At 39.1% G+C, this 27127-nt stretch overlaps 1 protein-coding gene and 1 pseudogene across 3 annotated transcripts in view; both read left to right on the top strand.

The window, feature by feature from the left end:
* Ptchd4 (patched domain containing 4) overlaps positions 1-27127 on the top strand; it is a 190674-nt gene that overhangs the window by 20044 nt on the left and 143503 nt on the right. The gene's annotated exons all lie outside the window — the stretch shown is intronic.
* Positions 18032-18169, top strand: LOC115072629 (annotated as a pseudogene).

Raw genomic sequence — 27127 nt, 5'->3', positions numbered from 1 at the left:
ATTCCCCAGTTGAGGCTCCCTCAACCCAGGTGTGTCAAGTTGACAATTAAATTTATCCGGTACAGTCATATTGAATCTTTTCCTTGGAATGGGATGAGTAAATGTAGTCAACCAAAAAAAAAGAAAAAGGAGTCTCACATTTTACTAGCTTAAAATCTTTTGATGTACTTTTCAGAGAATTAATGTGTATCTACACATTGTAAATCTCCTCATTAAGAAATGCACAGTGGAAGAGGCAGTTTTTCCTGCGGATTCTTTTTATTAGCAAAGTGAAGTTCAGCGTTAGATATTGTCCTGTGAGTTTAGTTACCATGGGTAGAAAACACGGATGCTGTTATCTGTCATATGATTCAACTTTTTTTAACGTATCTCAGTAAGTAATTTCTCTGGTTATTGTATGTAACTCTCTGCTTTAATGCAAGCATAATAAGAATACAGGTTGTGAAAGGCAGGGTTAGATCAAGTCATGTCTGATGCAGACCCATTCAAGTAGCGTACTATGCAACAGTGGCATGTGCTCATATGACCCCATTACTCCACTCCATTTGGAACTCATCTGGTTTTCCCCAGCAGCCCAGTGAGAACCCCATAGTCTCATTTTTAATGGTGGGGAAACTGAGGCAGACACAGGGAGCTAAATAATTTCTCAAAATCCACCTAAACTGAATGGAACCAGTAATCTAATGTGAGCACTGAGCACTTACTCTTTTCATTCTTGAACCTTGGACTGGTCCTAAGAATTTCTAAAGTTATTCCTAATGGTGTTCAAGAGAAACTCAAATTAGGAGCAGAAACGTATTCCTTGGATCATCAAATCCTTCCCCTTCCAGAACTCATAAAAGTATGCTCACTATGGCATTTTGTCTAGAAGCAATTTAGTTGGTTTTATTAAGCTAAATTTATGTGCACTTTATTTAATTGATTGACTTTCCCCCACTTTTAGAATACTACTCTCCAGCCCTAATAAACCTGACTAATAATGTGACACTTCACTATTATAAAACTATTTTTCTTTATTATATCTTATTGCTCCTTTTTCTATTAACAATATAGAATGACCTTAAGTGATTCTTTTTGTTCTAATAAGTCATCCTGATGCCTCATTTTATGAAGACCAGAAATCGAAGCCCGCACCTTGGCTTTGTAGAACAGGAGCCATTGTAAACAGGAGTGCGTTTGATGGAGTTTTAAGATCATGTGTTTCTGCCACTAAGCGAAACTGGCAACTAAAGTCCCTCTAATATTTTTTAACAACCACTTCTCTGAGGGTGCCCATTGTATTTGAAGACATGGTGAATAAACATTTACGGAGTCCTTACTGTGTGCAGGATAGAAACAGATTATGTGTTTCCAAACCAGTATGAAGTAGTATCCCAAACAGCAAGGAATTTACAATTTAATTGACATGCCACATAGATACAGTGAGTCTACAGTGCAACAAACGTCCCATGAGGGATGCAAACGCTTCTACATTATCTACTTCTATAGAGAGGACAGAGGAAAAACGATCACCCTTTATCGGGCCTAGCCTCCTACAATCATTCAACAAGGCTTTTAAGATGAAGGGGATGAAGGGGAGTCTGAGCTGGTTCCAAAAACAAAGTTTGCTATAAAAATGGGGAAATACAGAGAAAGCACTTTGAACGAAAAAGAACCAGGCTTTACAGCATTCTTACTTGGATGGTAAAGAAGCATTTTTATCCTCAGTAAACAAGAAGAGAATGGTTTAATTTCCTAAGACTAGGTTAGATGAGTGAACTAGGGTCATAGAGAGCCTTCTAGATGTAGCTCATTTTAGGACCCTCAAGTATGCCTTTATTTAAGTGAGTTCAAAGTTTGTGTACTCTCTTATGGTCAGGGTTTTCTTTAGCTTTATTGACCCTTGGGACCAGAAGATTCTCTTGTGAGGGATCTTGAACAGCATCCATGGCCTCCAGCCACTAGATGCCAGTAGTATTGTTTTCTTCCTTCCCAAATTTGGAACAAGGAAAAGCAAACAAGTCTAAAGACATTGCCAAGTGTGCCCTGGGATGTGCAATGGCCCCTTGCTGAGAACTATACTTTCATCCTGTGAACACCGAAGGAATTGATTTCCTCAGACTTCTCTCCTTCTGTAACACTGGCCATCAGGAATGTTTCCTTGGCACCTAACCTGAATCCCTCATAGTGCATGTATCACTTGTGTTTGTCAGCGATCTCAAAGGATATGCCTGTCCTGTCAGGTGTATTCAGTCTATTTGGCAGGAGGCTGGACACTAATCTCTGCAGAATTCTAGGATACCCACTGAAACCCACCGAGAAATACTAATACTAATATCTCTTCTCCCCCTAGGCTTGTTCACTTGTCAAAACTGTAGGCCTATTTAGATTGGAAACCTATTTCAATTGTAAATCCTGCTGATGGGGAAAAGCTCAGCTTTCAGGAGACAGCACAGCTGGTGCTTCCTGGATGTTAAATAATTCATTTTCCTTATTTTGGGGAGTCAGAAACAGCAAGCTGAAATGCTAAATCCTCAAGGTAATATTGCAAAACCTAGTCACTGGCAGTTAAGGAGGGAAAGATGTACTAAATCACTTCTTCCTCCACAGCATTAGGAGAAGCCATGAAAAGAATGCTATTTGCTAACTTGATTTTCCCCATTTTGGTAACATGGGGAAGCTAGGTTGCCCTGGGATAATCTCATAAAACTCAGCTAGGCAGAAATCAGCCTCATTCGGGATCTTTCCATACTTAAAGTCACTTGTGCATGCAGCTCATTTTTCAAGAGAAATATTTTGACCACACTAAACAATATTTTCCTCAGAAATCAGAAGGTGATCGTGGAAATGGGGGGCACATCTGCTCACATGTGGTCTGTAGGAAAATGGCATTTGATCAGCTACTTGGTGATAGGTATTTATCATCACATTTTCTATTCTCACATTTGGCTCTTTGTTGCATAATCCATTTTAGTCCAAACTGTCTTTCTACCTGTTCTACACTCATCTTGGATTTTCATGTGACTGGAAATTTCTCAGCCTAAATGACAGCATTACATTGTAGTTCATTACCAGCTTCCTAGGTAACTAGCAATCATAGAACTTCTATTTCTGTGCTTTGAAAAGGAGTACCTTACCAGAATGATCATTTTACATAATAACAAGACAGAATCTCTACATACAGCAGGGTCAACATGTATGCTGGTACATATGTATACTCCTGTCTTAGTCACAGTGATTTAAACAACCAGGATTTGTCTCTCGCTGTTCTGGAAGTTGACAAGTCTAACATCACTGACTGTACTGAGGCATTCGTGTCCAGTGAAGGCCCACCTCCTGGTTTGTAGACTGCTCTCTGTGTTTTCACACAGTGGAAGAAGTAAGGGATCCAATCTCATGACCTAATCAGCTCTCAGAGACCCTACCTCCACACACTATCACATGAATATTAGAATCTTGACATACTCCATTTGGGGCATCATAGTCTAAGCAAGTTTTGTTGATGGTGGGTTGCTAATGAGAATTTACCATCTAAAAGCTTAGAAAACCTGTATCTAAAAAAAAAAATACCTAGGCTATTTGAACAAGTAACTACTCCGTGTGATATAAATATAAAAAGAAGTTTTTCCATTGACTAGGTTCTTTATTTCTAGGTTTAGCTCTATTGAGAGTAAATGTAAGAAAATCTAAAAGGTAGCAGCAGAAATTGGCATACAGGGCTGGAGAAATGGCTCAGTGGTTAAGAGCACTGACTGCCCTTACAGAGGACCCAAGTTCAGTTCCTAGCATCCTTATCAAGTGGCTCACAACAGCTTATAACTCCAGGTCCAAGGGATCTGATGCTTGTGACTTCAGTAGGCACTTACACTCACATGGACACACAACCCCCACACACATACACATGATTAAAAACGATAAAAATAAATCCTTTAAAAGAGAAGTCTGCATCTAATTATCACTGCTATTAAAACAATATAAGCTTCTAAATGATAATTTAGGTCTTTATCCAGGGGTATGTGATTAGGGCATATATATGTATATGTGTACAAAAATCTAATTTCTCAATTGGAAACTGTCTAGATGTAGTGTGTAAAAACTATATTCTCTCAGGGGAAAAAACACCATAATTGTTAGAGCTGGTTAAAAGGTGTGGAGCAGGAGCCTTCTAGCAAACAAAATCTCAATTTCAGTTCATTTGTTTAACTCTTTCCTGGGTTAAAAGAACAAAGAGAGAGGACTCTGGTCATTGAAACCATAAGCCCCACAGCCCAATATTTAAGCTCTGATGGCATATCTTAAACACTGGAAGCTATATTCACTTATGGTAGTGGTACCAAGGATTTTTTTTAAATGAACATCCACACAATTTTCTCCTTCAGAAGTTAAGGATATAACCTGAGAAACTGTAGATTCTCAAGTATGCAGCTTCCTTTAGCGTACCCCAAAGACGAATATTTCATTCAAACAAGCTTCTATTTGATTATGTTTGGAAGAGATTTTCCTCTGGAAGCATTGTTGAATTGTATTCATTTGAAAAGTTGACAGGTTCTATCATAAATCAGATTTTGTATTATATTTGTTATATATTATGCAATAAGCTGTAAGACCTTTTAAGGTGAGAACAACTGAGAAATAAGTATTAGGACATTTAAAAATATGCAATGGAATAAAAATAGAGATTTCTAGAATTTTGAAATAAGTGCCCTAGAGATAAAATAGCATAGTTAAACTTATGACAATATTTAATATTATACCTATTAATACAAGGTTAAAGCTCACTCCATCCTATTCATTACACATATGTTTGATTAACTTAAAATGGAGTCATGGAGGTGAGGATACAGTTAGAACTTCTGTATCTTTCACAATCCCATTCAAAAGACACTGAGAGAATATGCCCCCAAATTTTTGTAAGAATGAGGCTTCCCAGTAGAGCTCTGCACACCTTGTTATTTTATTCTGTAAAGAAGCAACTCCAATAGAAATGGATGAGGAATTAATATTTAAACCAAAGTGAATGTCTAGGAATCCGTGACTCAACAATACGAAATGAAAAGAGCTTAATTGGGGAGAAAAGATATTTTTAAATGTTCTAAACTAAGTTCAAAGATGGCAAGTTTTAGGATTATTTTCTGATATATTTTTTTCAAGTAACATATTCATTTGTTCCCCGGAACAATTTTATTTATAGTATGACTGATTAACTCTCCAAGTTTCCATTTTGACTGATTAATTGAATGTCTGGTTCAAACAAACTGTGAACTCATGAGGCTTGCTCAGTCACAGCTAAACCAGATTATACCAACCGCTAAATGTGCATATACATATATATGGTTTTTGTAGAGATGGGGTCTCCCTGTAGGCCCTGCTAACCTGGAACTCACCATATAGGCTGGCCTTGATCTCACAGAGATCCATCTGCCTCTGCCTCCCAATTGCTGGGATTAAAGATTTGTGCCACCATGCCCAGCCTAAGGATTTTTATAGACAAGATCTTCCTATGTAGCCTAGCCTTGCCTGGTACTCACTCTGCAGTCACCCAGGCTGGCCTCAAGCTTGATGCACATGCTATGATTGTAGCTATGTGCCACCACACACATCTCTATTTCTAACATTGTGATAGAAACTTAGAATATATTATTAATAATTTTAGTCACTCATTTAGTCAACATACATTGTATCTAGAATGGCCTCTTTACTAGAACCTAGTACAGACATTGAAGAAATGAAGATGTATTTGATCCTATCACCACTCTCCAAGCTGCAGAGATAAGTGAGCTAAATCCTCATCTGTGGAGTCACCCAGGCCTGGAATTGCATTGGACCTTGTCAACAGCTTTCTGTGTGCCATTTAATAAATGACATTATATCTAAAGCCTTGACTCCTTTGTTTTAAAGTGGGAACAGTGATAGGAGGTGCCCTATAGAGTCCTGGAAGGATTGAAATGAAACACATTTTTCAGTGACTGTAACAAAACAATTAATGAATAAATCTTAGTTCTGAAAGAAACACAAATAGAAATAAACAAACGCAATAACCCTATAGAGGTCTTGTGCTAGTCAGCTTTCCTTCAATGTGACAAAATACCCAAGATTAATCAACTTAAAGGAGAAAAGATTTGCTTGGGTTCATAGTTTCAGAATGCTTAGTGTACAACCAGCTGACTCTGTTGTTCTGGGCCTAGAATGAGGAAGGACATCTCTGTGCAGAGGAGAGGGATATTTATCTTATGGTGGCCAGCAAGTAACGAGAAAGAGGATAAGGGGTGGGGAGGAAGAGCACCCTTCAAGGGTGTTCCCAGAGTGACCTTCTTCCATTTAGACTCCCACTTCTTAGGCATTTCTATCATCTTCCACTAGCACTCAGCAAAGAACCCATCAGTAGATGAACCCACCGATGAAATCAGTGTCTTTATGGTCTAGTCACCTCCTCAAAGCCCATCCAATGGCTCCCAAGTCTGTAGCATAAGACCTTTGGGGGAGATTTCATAGTCAAATCATAATAGGTCTCCAAGGTAGGAACACTAGGAAATGTTTACCTTATAAACAAAAAGAATGAAAGCAAACTCATCTATGGATATATTGCTAAAAACACTAAAAACCAGAGATTTTAGGAATATTACAATTCAGAACACTTTAAATAGGGTCAAAGAGTTATTCCCTGCCTCATTTACAACACATTAGAGGAAGGATTGGAATTCTGCTGGTAAAGCATTAGGCCTAAGGAAAATGTTCTAACCATAAAAGTTGTTAGTAAAATTTATCACCCCACAAAAGATATTTTTAGAAATTTGACATATAGCTGTCTCTTCTGGATGATTTGGATGCAGGGCTGACTGGAGCTAGATGGGTAAAATCTTTAAGCTCTTCCTCTCCTCATATGATTGATGCAGGGTTGATATGCAATGCTGACAACTGAAATAAAACACCATGGCAGAGATGGAAAGGGAATGTTAAAAGGTCAAGAGAAATAGGCGGAAGCTATACTCTGTCATGTATGGAGCTGCATATTTTGTTAAATGTTTGATATGAGAACTGGACGATAAATGTTTCATGTGAAAATTCTGCTTAATATTGCAATTTCCAGTTCTTACAGGACAGTCTAATAGCACGTCAGTTAACAAGATGTGGTTCGTCCAGATTTTGTAGGTAATCTTGGAATGAATGGCAAAACATATTATGAGATTTAGTCATCAATAATCTTATATTCTTTCATTTTCAAAATTCATGTTATTCATCTCAGTAGCAGAGGATTTTAAGCACAACAGACGTAGGAGGAGTTGATGAAACTGGAGCATACAGGCGTCTCTTTCACTTGCTATAGACCTGGTATCAGCAAATTTTTCCATAAAATACAAAGGAATTCATAAGCAAATGAACACATCTGCATACACTTAAGACCTTATTTCAAAAGTGTGGGAGGACTGATTTTATTGACAGGCTGTATATTGTTGACCTCTGGCTTAGAGTTTTAAAAGAAAACAAGAAAAGCCATTGTTTTCAAAATGATGAAGAATTCTTAGTGACTCTGTTAAGTATGATATACTTACTGCTAACCACAAATGTGGTTTGTGTACCTATGTTTTTTCTAATATTTTACTTATTATTTTTTATCTTATGTGAATGAGCATATTGCCTGCATGTATGTGAGTACACCCATGTTGTGCAATGCCCTCGGAGGACAGAAGAGGCTGTCGGACCCCCTGGAACTGGAGTTACAGACAGTTGTTAGCTGCCATGTGGGTCCTGGAATTCAAACCCAGGTCTTCTGCAAGAACAACCGGTGTTCTTAACCACTGAGCCATCCCTCCAGGCCCAAGGGTTTTTTTGTTTGTTTGTTTGTTTTTAATCTTCAGAATACACTGTTCTAAAATTGAACTTCAGCTAAGAAAACTGCACTCTAGAGTTGGGCATTGTGGCACATACCTTTAATCTCAGCACTCAAGAGGCAGAAGCAGGCAAATCTCTGTGGGATTGATGCCAGACTGCTTTACATAGCAAGTTCCAGACCAGCTGTGGCTACAGGGAGACCCTATCTCAAAAAGACCAAAAGAAGGGGGGGAAAAAAGAAAGAAAACTCCATTCTAAAAAGAAATTTGAACATGTGTTTGTCATAGAAGGCATTTGTGGACCTTGAAAAGATGTGTATGAAGAACATTCCGGGATGGCAGGAAAATACTCTGGTGGTGATGTGTGGAAATTTTCTACCACAGTAGAAAGCAGAAAATGTCAGATTTTTCCTTTTCTATAAAAAAAAAGTATTCCCTTCATAAAGCTGCCTTGGGAGGCAAGCACAAAATTTAATATATTAATGAAACTTCATAAAACATCAGCTTTCAGTTCCCCCGGGAAAGGCCTCATAAAATAAGACTTTTGCTAAGTCCTGTAATGAACTCAATCAGAAAATATGAAAACCTTCACCCCGCACCTCCCCCTCAAACCTCTGCAGCTTTGCGTTCTACTTCTCACATATCGAAGCCAATTTTACCATAGATTTTGAGTCAACAGTGTAAGCCTGAGAACTCTACTTCTGCCTCTGGGTTAAATAGCATCTCCCCTTTATGTCATCTGGAGCTCTTCCCAACTGCTACAGTGTATCTTGTATGCTACACCTCCCTCCCAGGAGGCAGACAGCCTCCCTTTTATAAATAGTTGGCATCTGAAAGCACATTTTGATTTTTGAATATTGTCAGGAGCTTAGCACCTATTTTGGGTAACATTCTTAGAGTCATATAGAAGAGGAAGCACAGGCATTTCGGTTTAAGAAGTGGTAAGTTTTTCAGGTTTCAGAGCTTACCCATGTTTTCCTGTTAGGAAGAAGGGCTAATGATGAACTTGAGGTATAAGCTATTGCTCTAATGACTTAAACTAAGAAGGAAATGTGTAGACAGGGCAAGTGTGCCTGGGGTAATAAGTGAGAATGAAATGATGTGAGAAAGTAAAATCTTTTTTTTTTACTTTTTGTCTTTTTGAAACAGAGTCTTCCTGTAGCCCCAGCTGGCCTGGAACTCAAAATGTAGATCAAACTCACAGAGATCCGCCTGCCTCTGTCTCCCAAGTGAGTGCTGGGACTACAGGTGTGCGCGGCCATGCCCAGTTGAGAGAAAGTAGACTCTTAATGCTCCAAGTCACTGTCCTCTGATTTTGAAAGTCAGAAAAACTCCATCTCTCATCATAAAATGAATGATTAAATGCTGCTATGTAGAATGAGTAATGTTTATCTAATTCTGAGGTATGTCTTTTAGATTGGCATTAAGAAACTACTAATATGGAAGATACAAAAACAAACAGTTTACATCAGAAAGTTATAGTTTTTGTAATTCTAGGAAGTCTTAGGATAGACATAGAAATTTATTGAAGTGTTTTATGTCCATGTTAAAGCTTTATTCCTACCTTTCAGCAATGAAAACCTTAATATGTGAATTTGCATGTATTTCTTGGCCTTTTTAAAATAGGACCATATTTCTCTAATTTGACCCTATATTATTAGCTTAGCCATCAGTATTTTATATTCTTTTCACAGAAGGGAATCAGTTAATGTGTTTGACACGTTGGCTGAGGAGTTAGACCCAAGACCATTGACATGGATCATTATAGCCCTGTACTTAGTTATGATTCTTTCCAGTCACTGTTTTGAGGAAAAAAAATAAGCCAATGTGAAAAGTAAGGCTTCTGTTTGAAGAGCTGGATTTTCTTGGCAGTTGTTTCCATTTAAGCACTTTGTTGATTGATATAATATTTACTAAGTTCCCACAGTGTCAGATGTCTGCCCGGTGTTTTGACTGAAGCAAGACTAGAAAATACAGAATATGTTTGCAGGGTAGAAAAATAAGAGGGAGGAAACTGGAATGCAGTTCTGGAGAAAGCTCTCTGAAAGAGCAGTCCAGCAAACGACATCTAGAAAGACAAAGTGGGTCAGGGAATTGGTTGAACAGGGTAGCTGTGTTCATTTCAGTCCATTTCTCCATCCAGAGTGCCAAGCTGATATTTCTATATCATCTTTTACCCTCTCTAATGCATTTGCTTTAATAGAGAGCTGAGGTGTAGGGGTGTCTTTCTCCATCCATGAGTTGGATTTTAGACTTCTATTCATTCTACATAGATGTACACTATTATACTGTATTTTGTTGTGCTGTGCTAAATCCGCTTCATAGATATAATAGCAAAGATTTGGGAGAGTATTTCATTGAAGGACACAAAGCTAGGAAGCGAGGACTAAAACACATGTCTGGTTCCATATTTACGAAGATTCCTCGGCTGCACACAATGCCTGATGGAGGTGTGTTGAGTCATTTTCACTCCTGTGTATTAACCCACAACTAGGAGATCTGGATATGAACTTAAATTTTCCACATAAAGGTTAGTAATAAGCAAAAACATTTACAGAAAATTTGAGGAATGACCAATTTCCCTTCCCTTCTCTTCTCTTGGAGTTAATGAATGAGGAAAGAATAAAGTATTTCTGCCTAATAACATATAATTGGCTTTTGTAAATATCCTCATGATTCACAGATAGGGAGCTTTGAAGAAGAGCCATTCTGTTTGTTTCAAGGTTGAATTAATTGGTCAGTATATTTCCCTGCAATGTCTTAAACTGTGCCAGTCAACACAGAAGTATTCTGTAATGTTTAACCCTTTCTTCCACCAAATTAAACATTAATATTTGACAGTTACATAAATATTTACAAACAATTCCAAGGACATTTTGGGAAGCACATAGATAAAGTATATGCAACTTTGGCTGTCAGCAACCTGTAATAAAAATGGAGAGGGTTTCAGTAAAACAATTTAAGAGGAAGAGTTCTGAGAGAGGGCTAAGCTGATATAGGTATATGCATAGATCTCTCATGTTCACACTGGCACTGAAGAGAAAAAGTTTTAAATGTATATTTTTATTGAATTTTTGTGCATTTCATACAATACATCTTAATCATATTTAGACTTTTCCCCTATCTGCACCACCCCATCACTGGATTCCATGCATTCTGTCATATATGTTAGGGCCTCTCAAATCAAGTTTGTATATTCAGCTGTCCCTCAGTGCAAGTTCATCCCCTGGAGCCTAGTCAGCCTATCTAGAGTCACTCCCTTAAAAAAAAATCAACTCTCCCTCATCCAGCAATAATCAACCTCTAATAGCTCTTTGGCTAAGGTTGGGGCCTGCTGCCCATTTCCCCAGTTCTATGCTGGGTTTTCGTCTAAGTTTTCATGGGTCCTGTGTATGCTGACACCATTGCTCTAAGTTCATCTGAGCGTGTTCTCAGAGGCCTGCAAGACTATGTTTCCTTATGTTCATGCACCAGACTGGCTCTTACAATCTTTCTACCCTCTCTTCCACAAAGGTCACTGAGCCATGGTTGGGAAACGTTTAATATAGGAGCCCTATTTAGGGACATGCACTCTGCAGTCTCTTATTCTCTACACTTTGGTCAGTTGTGGCCTTCTGTGTGCACTGCACTTTATTGTATAAGGAAGTTTCACTGGTGACAGTTGAGGGATGCATTATAATTTTCTCTACCCCATGTCCCACTATGTTTCACGATTGTTAGGTGTAGAGGTTCCATTGCAGGTGTGTCACTTAGGGTTGGGCATCTCTCAGACACGTATTCCCTGTGTGTGACCAGTCATGGAACTCTGTAATAGTCTCCATCTGTTGCAAAAAGAAGTTTCTTTGATGAGTGGTGAATGGCAAGAGAGATTTTTAAAGTTTATTTTTAATTACATGTATATGTGTATGGGGTATGTATACCTGAGTGCAGGTGTCTGCAGAGGTCAAAGGCATTGAGTCACTCTGCAACTGGAGTTCCAGGAAGTTGTGAGCTACCTGACATGGGTGCTGAGAACTGAACTCTGGTCTTCTGGAAAAGCAATACATGCCCTTAACGACTGCGCCCTCTCTCCAGCCCCTAAGGAGAGATTTTTAACACATCTCATAGAGAAAGCCAGCAGCACATGCTTTGGTCATTTTACCAGGACTACTTTAGTTACAGCTAATATTTGGTAAGAGTCAGATTTCAGATTGTTTGAAGTTGGATTCTTTTTTTAAAAATTTTATTTATTATTTTTATTTTATTGCACCCATGGCGTGCAATGCCCGTGGAGGTCAGAAGAGGCTGTCAGATCTCCTGGGACTGGAGTTACGGATGGTTGTTAGCTGCAATGTGGGTGCTTGGATTCGAACACGGGTCTTCTGCAAGAACAACCAGTGTTCTTAACCTCTGAGCCGTCTCTCCAGCCCTGAAGTTGGATTCTCTGATATGAACTAAAAGCTGGTATCCTACATTATTAAGTAGATGCATTAGTTGTACTTTTTGTTATTGTGACAAAATTCCTGACAAAAGAAACTCAAGGAAAGAATGTTTTATTTTTACTCACAGTTTGAGGGTCTGGTCCAGGGCATGCAGTGGGAGATGCATCTGCTCACACTGGATGGGCAGTCAGGAGCAGGGACAGATGAACGCTGGTATGCAGCTTGCTTTCTCCTTTTCAATCAGTATGGGGCCACAGAGCATAGCACAGCACCGAACACATTCAGGGTGAGTCTTCTCTGCTCCATGAAACCTTTCTGGAGGCATCCTCATAGACACACTCACAAGTTTATTTCCATGATGATTTTAACTCCAGTCAAAATGACGATGAAGATTAATCCTCACATCAAGGAAGGAAAATGTGGTTTAGAAAGGAAAGCAGAAGAGGTAATAAAAGGATTGATAGTCCATTATGGAAACTGGGAGACTTAATGAGGTTCTGAACTGGGTAGACATCAGCTTCTTCTCTCTCCCATGGTATGAATCAGCTTTTTACTAAATTAAACTTGCTACCACTAAGTTTCCTAGCAATCAGTAGGGGAAAAAAAAAAGACCAAAACTCATCTCAGCACAACCCAAAGAAATTGGTAGTTTATAAGTAAATAAATGTCACCATGTGGATTCTATGAAAACCATGTATCCACAATGTACATTAGACATTGTTTCTTAGGTATATCAAGGAGGCGATTTTGATTTTTTGTTGTGGGGTTGGGACTGAACCCAGGGCCTGGTGCATGCCAGATAAGCCCTATAGCACTGAGCTATATACCTAGTCTTAAAATTGAAGTTTTAAAGACATTTCTTAACTCCCTCAAAATACCTATTATTTCTTAGCCCTGCTTCACCAGGATGAGTCTTTACCTCTTTTTCAGATGTTACATTCACTGAGGCAGAAGAATGGTGGGCCAAAGAGGACACCATCTCACAAGGGAGAAAACTGGATTCTGAGCTTGACGGAATCTATCATGACGTATGTTGCCTTGGACAACACATGTCTCTCTGAAAATGTGAACAAAAATAATAATAATAATAGTTTTATTATTTATTTCCAGAATTATCAAGCAATTAAAGAATTGCAAAAGGGATGGAGAAATGGCTCAGCAGTTAAGAGCATTTGCTGCTCCTGCAGGGGTCGTGGGTGCAGTTCCCAGCCACCCACATTGGGTGTGCCTGTGGATCTTTATAAATCATTCATAATAGGGATATAAAAACAATATACAACCAATATTTTTTCTTCTTCCGATGTCTCTGAATGAATCAGACTTACAGCACAGATATCACTGAAGGAAAGAGGAAATTGTCTCAAATGAATGGGTGTTTTGTTACTCTATTTTTTATAAGGGACAATGTCAGGGTGGATACGTAGCAGGGGCTTGTTATCACCTTTCATAATGGAAGAAACAGATTCATTGGCACTAAAGACATAAATGCTAATGCAAAGTAAGAGGGCTGATGAATGCCGTTATGAACCTATATGTCTGAAAGGCATGGCCTCAGAAGAATGAGACGAACAATGTATGCCCCCGAATTAAGAATTGGAGCCAAGCATCATTAAGTTTTAATATCCTGGAGGGCCTTAACCATTGTCTATCCTTGTGTTACTCCAAGTGACACCTGCTGGGGCTGGGGAGATGACTCAGTGTGTAGACAAACCTCAGTTTCCATCTCAGAATCCATGTGAAATAAAGCTAAGCAGCTGTGCATGTGCCTATGACTCCAGAGTTTTGCTGGGGAGAGAGAGAGAAGGATGACTGGGGCTTTCTGGCTTCTTCCCAGTCTGCAGAGAGTGAGGCAGAAAACAATAGAGGACACTCCAGGTCCTGCTTTGGTATCTGGATGCACATATGCATGTACCCGCACATACATGTATACACCACAAACACCCCACACACACTCACACGTGCACACGCAACAGAGAGAGACAGAGACAGAGAGAAAGACAGAGACAGAGACAGAGAAAGGAAAGGTAGCACCTACTAATCTATAGCCTCAGAAACACCTGCAGTATATTAGAAATTCAGACTCAGGCTGTATCCCAAACTTGCTAAATCAAAACTACAGTTCTTCAGGATGTACATGTTACTCTTTTGGATATAAAAGTTTGAGAAGCAGGCCGGGCATGGTGGCGCACACCTTTAATCCCAGCACATGAGAGGCAGAGACAGGTGGATCTCTATGAGTTCAAGGCCAGCCTGGTCTACATAGTGCATTCCAGGACAACTGGGGCTACAGGGAGACCCTGTCTCAAAAAGACCAAAAAAAAAAAAAAAAAAAAAAAAAAAAAAAAAAAAAACCAGTTTGAGAAGCAAGTAGGTGTGATGGTTCACACTTGTAATCCTGGATCTTGGGATATAGAGGCAAGAGGATCAGGAGTTCAAATTCAGCCTCAAACATGTAGTCAGTCTAAGGCCATCCTAGACTCTAGCCCAGGCCATACCATTCCATTTTCATGTAAGCTTCAAAGCTGAGATGCATACCTTATATTTTCAGCTGAGTTCGTGAAAAAAAAGTGTTCACTGAAGCAGTCAATAAAGTTGAACCTAGAGCTATCCAATATACCATGAAAATCTCTCAAGCCTAATCTCATGCCATGGCTTAAACCAACAAATAGTTCAGAAACACATTCATCACTCTAAGTACTTTTCCTTCATGTTTACATATCATGAGACATTTCTCCTTGCACTTAATTTGAAAATTATCATGCATAGTTAAGAATAGTTCAAAGAGAGGTGTATAGCTTAAAGAATAATCAAGCAAGCACCCATGTAAACACCAAGCCATCACCAGTAGCTCAGCATCTGTCTCTCGTTAATCTCACTACATCCCATTTCCTCTCCTTCAGTGGTGATAAGAAAGTGTGTCTTTTGTGATCATGTCTTTCTGCTGTCTTTATGGTTTTCCCTTCCAATCACATATAAATATGATTACATGTGATCTATTTTTAAGCAATGATATAAGTGGAAGTCTATAATATGTGTCCCTTGCTATGTCTCTGACTCCTGTATGTGTAATTTATCCACATTGATATGTTTAGCTTTAATTGATCCCTCCACTTTTACTGCAACACTTGTTTCACTGAGTGATAGTTTCACAGCTTATTTCTACTAATGTTCCTGGGCTTTTATGATCCTTGGACCATTAGTCATACTACTGCTATGAACACCTTTGCACATGTTTCCTGTGCAGGCATACAATATTGGACAGGGATCCCTTTGATTTGAAAGCAAATCAATGAGCAAAGGAATCTCTGCATATTCAATTTTAGTTGATAATGTCAGAAGCTTTTCCAAAGTATTGTTCTTTGTTTTCTGTTTCTGTGATAAACACCATGACCAAAACGAACTTGGGGAGGAAAGGGTCTATTTCTTCTTACAATTTCCAGGTCACAGTCCATATTCAAGGGAAGTCAGACAGGAAGTCAAGGCAGAAACCTAGAGGCAGAAGCCACAGAGGAATGCCTGTCTCACTTGCTCCAGCTCACTTTCTTACACAGCCCAGGATCACCTGCCTAGGAATGGCACCACCCACAGTGCATGGCCCTCACGCATCAATTAGCAATGGAAAGAATGCCCCATAGACTGTCCACAGGCTGATCTGATGGAGATAATTTTTCACCTGAGGATCCTTCTTCCCAGGTGATTCTGGGTTATGTCAAATGAAGAACATAAATTAACTATCACAGTCATTCACATGAGGAATGAGGGTTCTGTCACTCCCTGAAAGAATCTTCTCAGATGTAGCTTTAAGAAATCTAGATATGCTGAAGTCCTCTATAAATTTTTAGTATGCCAACATTTTATTGCATTTAAAGGCAAGGCAAAATAAAAATAGCTCAAGCCAAATTTTCATTACATTTACTTCTTATTTTAATTTCTCAGCCTAACATTCCCTGATATTTCAGGCTGCAAATTAAAATCAATCTTTGTAGACTCATTTAAGAAATTCACTTTCTTCTTGTTTTAATTTAATGTATCATTTTTTACTTGTAGTGAGACAAAGGGCAATACTAATTTTTAAGCTACTTACCTACACAAAATCAATGAATGAAAGAAAAACAAATAGAAAATAAAATTTAAATTCACAATACAAACTAAATTTAAAATGGCCATATTTAAATTGTTTCACTGAAATAATCAAGGCATGTTCAACTTTATCTTAACATGAATACATTATTTTTTAAAAAATTTTATTTTTGGCAATTTCTTACATGAATATTATCTTTGCATTATTTGACCCCTCCCAGTCCCCCCAAAACTCCTATGCCCCCGACTCCCTTCTAGTTTCTTGTTCTCTTCTTTGATTACATATACATAAATATATACATATATACGTATATAATGCAAGAATCTGTTTAGTGGTGCTCGTGCATACTACCCATGTTTAGGGCTGCCTACCTGGGATTAGATAACCCTAAGGGAGCTGGTCCCTGGAGAAAACACTCTCCCTCTCTCGGCACCCATTAACTGCCTCTAGCTCTTCATCTCAAGGTGGGACTCCATAAAATTTCCCACATCCACCTGGCATGCCAACTGGTTTTGTCATTATGCAGATCTAGTAGACTGTCATGCTATGGAGATTTCACGGGAGTGGCTTCCCTCTCTTGTCCACAATTCTTCAACTAGCATCAGGTGTCTTGTACCTCTCATTCTTACATTCTTTCTGCTTCCTCTTTCATCACGTTCTGTGAACCTGACCTGGGAGGTTATATTGTAGATGTGTTACTTAGGGCTGCGCATCTCACAATCATTTATTCTTTGCATTTGACCAGTGGTGGAGCTGAATAATAGCCTCCATATATGGCAAAAAGAAGCTGCTTTGATGAGTGGTAAGAAGTACACTTGTCTATAAACATAAAAATATGTATTACTCTGTGAGTTCAAGGCCAGCCTGGTCTACATAGTGAGTTCCAGGACAGCTGGGACTACAGGGAGACCCTGTCTCAAAAAGACCATATATATGTGTGTGTGTGTGTGTGTGTGTGTGTGTGTGTGTGTGTGTGTGTGTATTTAGAAGTTAGCAAGAAATTCTTTGGGTCTAGGGAAGTGACATAAGCAGATTCTTCTCTATGGTCTATAACATCTCCAGCCATACTGTGTTTATAGTAATTACAACTGCTTCTCCCAAGGCTCTGATATTCTCTCTGTTCTCCGTAGCTTCATCAACATCACTGTGGATAGCTTGATGTCTCCTCGTGGTCACTTAGAACAGTGGGTAGTTGATTATCCCAGGTCAGAAGCTGTCTGTACTTTAAAGGCATCATTCAGAGATGGTTGTTATCACTTTCTGTTCTTTCCTTGGTTTCAATTTCATTTCCCCTATATTCTTTCATGTCCTTACGTTTCTTGTTGGTTTGTTGGTTTTTTAGGAATTTTTTTTTGTTTTGGAGTGTGTGTGTGTGTGTGTGTGTGTGTGTGTGTGTGTGTGTGTGTGTGTATTTGGTGGGTACATGCTTGTCTGGGTGCACATGTTTGTGAGTGTGTTTACATATATGTGAGCATGCATATGGATGCCAGAGATCAGGCTTAGGTCTCATCCTTAAGGAGCCATTCACCTTGTTTTTGGAGATAAGATCTCTCATTGATCCAGAGCTTGCCAAGTAGGCTGGGATAGCTGGCCAGTGAGTTCAAAGGATCTGTTTGTCTCTACCTTCCCATTATAAGCATGTGCCACCATGCTCAGCTTTTTTAAATGTATATTTTATTGAATTTTTGCTCATTTCGTGTAATAGATCTTAATAAAATTTAATACTTACCTGGATGTGCCTCAGGGCGAGGCACATCCATTGCACTTTGGGATGTGCTGACCCCTGCGATTTTCCCAAATGTGGAAAATTCGACTGCATAATTTGTGGTAGTGGGGGACTGCGTTCGACCTTTCCCCTGGATTGGCCAGGCATAGTGGCGCACACCTTTAATCCCAGCACTTGGGAGGCAGAGGCAGGCGGATCTCTGTGAGTTCAAGGCCAGCCTGGTCTACATAGTGAGTTCCAGGACAGCTGGGGCTACATAGAGACCCTGTCCCAAAAAGACCAAAAAAAAAAAAAAAAAAATTGGACCCTCTCCTCATCCATGTCATGGCCATAGCTCCCACACACACTGGATTTTATGCATTTTTCACATATGTTAAGTTCTATCCAGCCAAGCATTTGTATCCAGGTGTCCCTTGGTGCAAGTTCATCCACTAGAGTCTAGTCAGTCTATCTACAGCCACTCTCTTAAAGAAGATCAACTCTCCCTCACCCCAAAGTAATCAGTTTCCAATAGTTCCTCAGCTAAGGTTGAAGCCTGCTGCCAAATTCCCCAGTCCTATGCTGGGTTTCTGTCTGATTGAGTCATCATGGGTCTTGTACATGCTGTCACCTTTGTTGCAAGTTCATATGAGCAAATTCCCAGAGGCCTGAAAGCCTCTGTTTCCTTATGTTCATGCACCAACCCTGGCTCTTACAATCTTTCAGCCCCCTCTTCCACAATGGTACCTGAGCCATGGGTGGGTAAAGTTCACTATAGGAGCCCTATTTAGGGACATGCACTCTGCAGTCTCTTATTCTCTACACCTAGGTCAGTTGTGGCTTTCTGTGTGCATTGCACTTCGCTGTATGAGGAAGCTTCACCGCTGAGAGCCGAGGGATGTATTAGTTTTCTCTCTAACCCCTGTTCTGCTATGTTCCGTGAGCCTTAGGTGTAGAGGTTCCACTATAGATGTGTCACTTCAGGCTGGACATCTCTCAGACACTTATTCTCTGTGTGTGACCAGTTGTGAAACTCTAATGGCCTCCATCTTTTGCAAAAAGAAGCTTCTTTCATGAGTGGTGTACAGTATACTTGTCAAAGTGATAGGCAAGTCTGTGGCAAATACATCGGGGGGGGCAAGGGAAAAATGGGGGATGGGAGCTGCCTGTGGAGTGTCTAATAAACTAAGCTGGAGAAATAAGCTAGTCTGCATATAGGGGATCAGGAAGAACTGGGCAGGGACTGGGGTAGGAAGCTAGTCCAGAAATCTTGGACTGAAGAGCAGGAGTGGACATGATGCCCAGCTTTGTACATGGATTCTAAGGACCAGATTCAGGTCCTTGTGCTTGTAGGGAATCACTTTACTCACTGAGCCACTGGCCCATCCCCAGCTCTTCATTCTTACTGAAGGAGAAAAACCTTAAACATGTTTGGTTTCACATTTGATCAGCCATCAAAAGTTATATTCCTAGTCCAAATCAGTGAGATGATTTTGTCTCTAATTTTGACCAAAGCAAGGAAAAACAAAACAAACGTCACAACAAAGAGCAGTTTTTCATAATTTTATCACATAGCTGCTCAGCCTTTGGAACACTATTTTCACTGGATTCACAGTGTTCTTTTAATTTGTTTCTTTTCGTTCTTTGTGACCATCTTTTTAGGAGTTAAATTCATTGGAGACCATCGCAGGTCAGCAGGCTCTATGAGCTGTGCTGCTTTCTCTTCCTGGTAGAATGGCTTCTGTTTGCGTAGCTTGAACAGTATTTTCAAGACACTGCCAACCTAATAATCTTCCATTTTCTGTAATAAAGTTTCATGCCATAGATGCTGTCAACATTTTCTTTTTAAATCTCCTAAATCTCCCTTTCTCAAGGTCTCAGTGCATGTCTGACTAAGCTCTCACTTGATCAAAATGAGATTTAAAGAGGAATGAAGACACACATCTGTATATACTTCCTTCATAAATAAAAGAACAACGGTTCTAGCATCTGCAACCCTGTACATTTCTTCAGCTTACTGCATCATCATTAACTATCCTCCAGCTTCATAACCTACACACTTTCACCTTTTCTCCTTACCTGCCCACCCAGGTTTCATGTCATGACAAAAACAAACCTAACAAATGCAGCTTAGAAGAGAAAGGGTTTATTTTAGGTTACACTTCCAGTTTACATTCCATCATTGAACGAAGCCAAAGCCAGAACTTGAGGCATCTAGTCACATCCACAGTTAAGAGCAGAGAGAGAAATGAATGCATTCAGCTGCTGTTCAGCTCACTTTGTCCACTCTTACATAGTCAAGACCAAAATCCATGAAACAGTGCCATCACAATGGGTTGTGTCTTCACACAACAATTAATGTGATCAAGACAACTCACTACATACCTGCTCACAAACCAAACTGACCTAGACAATGCTTCATTGAGACTTTCCCAAGTGATTGTCCATTGTGTCCAGTCAACAATAAAAGCTAACTGTCACACTGGGTATGGTAGCACATGCCTTTAGTACCAGCACTGAGGAGGCACAGGCAGGCAGATCTCTGTGAAATGGAAGCCAGCCTGGTTCACATAGCAAGTTCCAGGCCAGCTGGGCCTACAGGGAGACCCCGTCTCAAAAACGAAAAACAAAACAAAACACAAAACTAACCATCACCTTGCCATAACCTTTAATCTGGTTCCTCTGTATAGTCTTTTTCTCCTCTACACCAATTTGTTTTCTCTTTCCTTTACAATCTCTCTGTTTACACATGCTTTAATATCTCAGGAACCAAACCCAATTATTTTTATATTTTCATATCAAATTTGACTCATTATCATTAAGCTGACTTTTCAAACACTGGAGAAAGATATCCTAGGGAGATGCCAACCAAACTTGAGTATGCACGTGCTAAATCCACAATGATTCAATAACATGGCACAAGAATGGTAAGGCAGACATTTTCAGACAGTGTGTCATGAATAGATTCAAAGGGATCTCAGCAGTGGTGGTTGCAGAAACAGAGAGAAACAGAGGTCAAGTCTGACCATCACCAGGAAAAGTGAGGCTTCATAAGCCAAGGACCAGGGGAAAGGATTCCTGGGTAGAAATCACTAAGATGGAACATCAAAGGTCTAATTAACCTGACCTGGCGTGATTGTTGCTAAGGAGCTATTACCTGGATGTTCAGTGGAGAATGAGGGAGTTGGCCAGATATCCAGGATCATCATATGCTGAGGACCAGGCATCTGGCTCAATTAACTTTGCAGAATTCTTGAAAATAATTGCATACATGACACTTGTACAATATTTGCAAATGGAGACACAAATACGAAAGACCAAAAATCAAAGTCTGCTTGAAAAGTTGCTCAGAAGAGAAGCTTGAATACAGTTTGGTCAAGAAAGGATCTTTGTTATCTCAAAACCATCTGATTATTTAATAAGCCATTTCTCACTGGGTCTCACTCCTTAAATTTCTGATTCAGAGAATGAAGTTTCAGTGAATTTAATGTCTTACTAGGTTGCTAGTGAACGTTAAGACTGTTGATCCAGAAAGCACACCTTTCTTTGCTGTGGCTCAAACCGAGGGCTTGAACATACTAGATAAGCCTTCTGTCACTGAGCTACATCCCTGTCCTCCAAGGATTACTCTCTGAAAAACTCCCATAATAGAAATACTTGCATTTTATGGAACATGAATTTTTCTAATTCACAGTGGCCTACCTTACGCTCATGTTTTGCTATTACACATGACGGCGTTTGAGTGTTTCCATCACGCAAGTAAATGTTTCTTATATTACATTATGTATGTGAGGCAAGTACATTATGTATATAAGGAAGAGTGTCTCAATGTACTTTTCTGTAAAATGATAAGGGCTTTATCCATTTATTCATTTACTACAGAAATAATGCAGGGGGAAAAGGACATAAGGAAGAAAATTAATATCAATTATTTTTGTACTTGAAATACATTGTACTATGTAAGAATAATAGTGCACTGTGATGCTGTGGCTGGGTTTTCCTGAGAACTACATCTCCTCTTCCATTTGGGGTGATATGTAAATGCAGAGTAAGAGCAAAATGTTCTGGAAGTAACGGTGCTTTGCTGTCGCTGGTAAGGAAGCTCACGCTCAGATACCTTCAAGCAACATTTTTATTATTCATGGCTTCAAGATATTTTATCTCTTAATCTGTTGTTAGAGAGTAAGATGTTTAAGGAGCAAATGCGAAGTTTTCATTGACTGAAAAGAGAGTTTATTCTCATAGGAGATGGTGCCTACAGCAATTAGATCTTGAGTGATGGAGCAGCTGGCAGATCTAGAAAAGTTGTAGTATGCCAGTCCTGACGTGTGAAAGACCAAAGTTCAACAGGACAGAAAGCTGTAGCTCCAAGAGCATTCTTCCCACCTCAGCACCTTGCCTGTTACACCCTGAATCATTTGTTTCTAATATTTCCATATTCTCTTCAAGTAATACTATAAATCAGATAGCCTAAAATAGAAATATTATTTTAGTACTTTCCCACTATCAGTTTTGTTTTATAAAAACATTGACGAAACTGTCCGCAGATAATTTAAACTTTTCCCAAGAAATTAGAAGAGCACAGAAGCAGTCAACCATTAGTCTTTATATCTATGCCCTAATTCTAATCCCTTGTGAGAAACCCATGCCCCAAAGTCCTATCTATCTATTAGCTTCTACTTTGGCAATCACATGTAGTCACCTAGTAATGGCTCTCCTTAGTCATCTCTTTTTATCCACACATGGCATTATTTAGGTGTAAACCTACATGCTCATAGCCTTCAATGGTAAGCTAAGTATACCTGTATGTATGAAGTAAATATGTATCTATCACACAATTGAAAATAGCATAGCTAATTTTAGTCAGAACTCTACAATATAATCAAGTTCCCATTGGCTTCTAAGTTTTCCCCACGATGCTTCAGGGCATGCATCAAGTTCGACTGTTCAAAACCTGTCTATTTAGTGAATGGCTGTTTTAGGGTCCTGTTCTGTGCTTTCCAAAGTAACAGAGTTTTCTCTGGGTTGCTCTGTATGTGGAAAAGGAGCAGCGTCCAAGTAAATCAATCTTACTCAAAACTGGTGTTCTTAATCGCTGTGTTCCAGGGAATGCCTGCCTCATCTATGAACGGCATAGGAGCACCTAATACTAAAATTTTCAGGGACAAATAAGAGGTGAACGTAATTCTGTGGAAATCAGTAGGGGAAGGTATTTTAGAGAAGGCAGAAACCATGCAAATATGTTTGATGTCAATCTAATTGCCTTCTTAATGTAAAAAGAAGAACATTGGTTACCTGAATCCCATCCATTCGAGGGCAACCTTTATACTTTACCCTTCTCTGCTGGTGTCTTCTGGTGTTGTAAGCCTCCACATGTCTGGCTATAGGGCATGCAATAACTGCCATATTTTTTAATGCCTGTGTTCCCTGCCTTGGTGCTATGAAGAAGTCCAGAGATGTAGCCTGGAGTGTGGCATGCAGTAGGTGCATGCAAACCCCACTGTAAGTCTATAGAGAAAAGAGGGAAGATGTGCTCCTTGATGAAAAGGCACAGCTAGTACAGTGTTCCTGGAGACATTTGTTGCTGATATTGGATGGAGGCAGATGCTCACACAGCTGATCTTGAAAGTCAATAGAAGAAAGCATTGGGCTGCAAAGGTCACCACAAAGGATGGAAAGAACACAAAGCATCACATTTTACTCAGAAGCCTTTGGGCTTCTCCCTCCAAATTTCCTGAAATGTCCACAAAAATAAATGTGACAGATGACAACATTCCAGATCCACTTCAGGTATGAGGGATTTCCATAATGTTGGAGGGAGGTTTTGCTAAGTACCCTCTAAGAGATAGTTTGCTAGGATTCAGACTTGAAATTTTCATATGCAAAGTGAGAGACCAACTGGTTTCTTTATGTAATCATAACCTATCCTTTTTGTTCAGAAAAAAACACACAATGCAAGAAAGAAATGACTTTTAGTTAATGAGGGGCATAAGAGTCTTTGTTTATTAATGTTGAAGAAGATACTCTATGGTGGGTGATTGCAAAAAAAAAGCAAGATCATACACTTATTCTGCCTTCAAGGGGCTCCAGTAAAGAGAGAAACAGAAGAAATAAAAATGCCATATAATAATTATGAATGTCCCAAGAGTGATGCAGAAAATATTATAAGATAAAACTTCAGAGGAAGTAAATTTCTTCCAACTTGAGGTGCTTGAAAATGTTTATTTTTAACTTTGTGATTACCAAAGGCAGGAAATTCTCTTGGAAAAGAAAGGAAAGGAAAAAAAAAAACTGTCTTAGATCATTCTGGTTTCCTCAGAAAGCTGTGGCTTTAATAGTTGTATTGATTCAATTTGAAAATATGTCCATTTTGTTCCTACCAGCAAATGTATTAAGTTGTCAAAACTGTTCTCTTAACAATATGCTATTCTTTCATAAACAGGAGGTCATTTTTATTAATTTTTATTGGTTAATTTTACTTCTATTCAAATAATTGCTATGTCAAATGAAGTTAGAATTTTGGAAATATTCTTTCCTAGCACAAACTCTCTCTCTCTGTGTCAATCTCTCTCTCTCTCTCTCTCTCTCTCTCTCTCTGTTTCTCTCTCACACACACACAGGCAGAGAGAGAGACAGAGAGAAGTGGGACTGATAGAGACAGACAGATTGACATTGCATGTTATTTTGTGCTTAAGATACACTGCTGACTCATTTAGCCCCAAATAAACAAGCTACCTTTTACAAGTAATTCTTACGTATCCACAGCCTAATCTAACACAATTCTATTCATAAGTATCTTAGTCTTTCCAGATACTTGACCATGTAACAGGAAAAGCTATGACATCACCTCTAACAGTTTTCTTCAGATTGTACCCAGCAAAGAAGCATATATTCTTTTTCAAATATGCATTTTCTATTAAGCATTTTTTCTATTAAGCATTTTTAACATCTGAAATAACTTTTCTGGAGTCTATCATTTTATACTGAGTACATGGTGCCAAGGAGTCCCTTCTTCTGTGAAGAATTGCCCAGTCAAGGGCAAAGGGTACATCTTTATAATGAAATGCAAATTTCTCATTAAAAGGAAATCATTTCAAAAGGTTGCACAGGATGCAAGTTCAACCTGACTGGCAGGAATTCCTTATTAAGGCACAGAAAAAAATGTTCCAACTAGAAACAATTTAGAGGCTGAGTTACTTTCATTTTGATAAATTTGGAAATGTGAATGCATTTCAAGGCCATGGCCAACCAAAGAAAAAATATTCTGCGATAGTTAAGCAAATTCAGCAAATGGGTTGACATTCATCATAATTTCCTCCTTGTTTGTTTAATATATTTTCCCATCTTTTGCTTAGTGTGTTTATGGAGGAAATGTTTCCTCATGTAGATTATACTTGAAGTGCTGAGAGTATATAACAGGATTTTCTCAGAATTGTTTTCCTTACATCTATGGATCATGATGCTTTCACAGTATTTACTACTGCTGGACAAATATGGCCTCAGATGCATCAGTAAATGGACACATTTTTAGTTCTTTTCTTTCAAAAAACTTTGTTGGAGTTAAGTATGATATAATCTAGCACTTAAGTGGCTGAGGCAGGAGGATCACAAGTTTGAGGTCAGCAGGTCTATGTAATGAGATCTTGTCTCGGACAAAAAGCATTTGTTGGACTGAGGATGTCGCTCAGTGGCAGAGTGCCTGCCAAGCACGTGTGAAGCCTTGGGTTAAATTCCCAGCACTAACAGAAAATGATTATTGCTACCATCTATTAGAGACAGGAAGACCTACTCAAGGAGGTCCATCATAACTGGCATAAGGATCGCTATAATGACATTTTACAGTAAGGAAGGCAGGCTAAATTAACTCTCCATAGAAAAGTGGGTGCTGTTCAGTGGATGCAAAATTACTAAAAGGAGACTTCAGAGTTAGATGATTCAACCTAATTTGATCTAAGAGGATCCTTGCTGTCAAGCCAAGTGATAAGACATTACCCAGGGGATGGTTCAGGATGAGGAACCCAATTAGATATCAAGGGTTGGGAGTTCTGGCTAAATTGTTTGAGCCAGGTTCTTACTAAAACTGGATTTACAAGGAAGTGTACAGATAGCACTAGAAAAAGGTTCAAGATGTGATTAGTGTTTGTTCAAGCCAAGAATCTTTGTAATCTTCAGAAAATAGTAGGTTCATTTTCTTGTCTCCTAAGGACCAAATGAACCACCTGATGGGACACAATAGGTGTGGATATTTCATGGATGAAGTGAGCCATCAGGAATTTAATATGGAGGATGTCGTTGAAAGCAAAGAAAACTAAAGGTCAAAAGATGGAAATCCCACTATTCTGAGTTTCTGAGTGGGTGGTTAGTTAAGATTTCCAGATGTTAGGCTAGAAGTACCCTGAATGTACAGCACAGTAAGAATTGCCAGTGATAATTCTCTGGTTTGCAGCTTGAATGTCTTTGATGATGTCATTGCCTGTTCTAATGAGTGCTCTCAGTCTCCCACACAGCAGCAGGTATGAATGCTTCCTGTGCATGCTTTATTGTGGTGGTGCCCTTGGATCTTATATTGTGTCATCCACTGTCAGCTTATGGAGCTCAAAAACAGGAAGTTTTTGTTTGAGGGTATTTGGTCTATAGCGCCAAGTCAAAAAAGTAGGAGAAAAATTGGAAAGGTTTTTTTCTGAGGCTCATAGCCAGAACTGGAGGAAACCAGAATTTAAATCTACTCCAATTTGGAGATAAATAACAAAAATCTAAAAGAAAATGAACAAGACTGTCATTTTATACTGACAAGACTGTGCTCAGCGAAACATAACTTTGGCTAGGCCAGCTTGGTGGTACAGGTTTGTAATCCCAGCTGATTGGTAAGCTAAGACCAATTAACAACTTCAAGGCCTGCATGGACTACAGAGAAAGCTCAAGGCCAGAGTGGGCAACTTACTGATACCATGTCTCAAAATGGAAAATATAGAAAAGATAGATGATGATAGATAGATAGATGATAGATGATAGATAGATGATAAATAGATTAGATGATAGATGATAGATTAGATAGATAGATAGATGATAGATAGATAGATAGATAGATAGATAGATAATAGATAGATGGATA

Source organism: Nannospalax galili, unplaced genomic scaffold (genome assembly GCF_000622305.1).
Source record: "Nannospalax galili isolate Female #2095 unplaced genomic scaffold, S.galili_v1.0 scaffold803, whole genome shotgun sequence".
Classification (NCBI taxonomy): Eukaryota; Metazoa; Chordata; class Mammalia; order Rodentia; family Spalacidae; genus Nannospalax; species Nannospalax galili.
The sequence above is the reverse complement of the archived record's forward strand: the minus strand, read 5'-3'. Positions and strand labels throughout refer to the sequence as shown.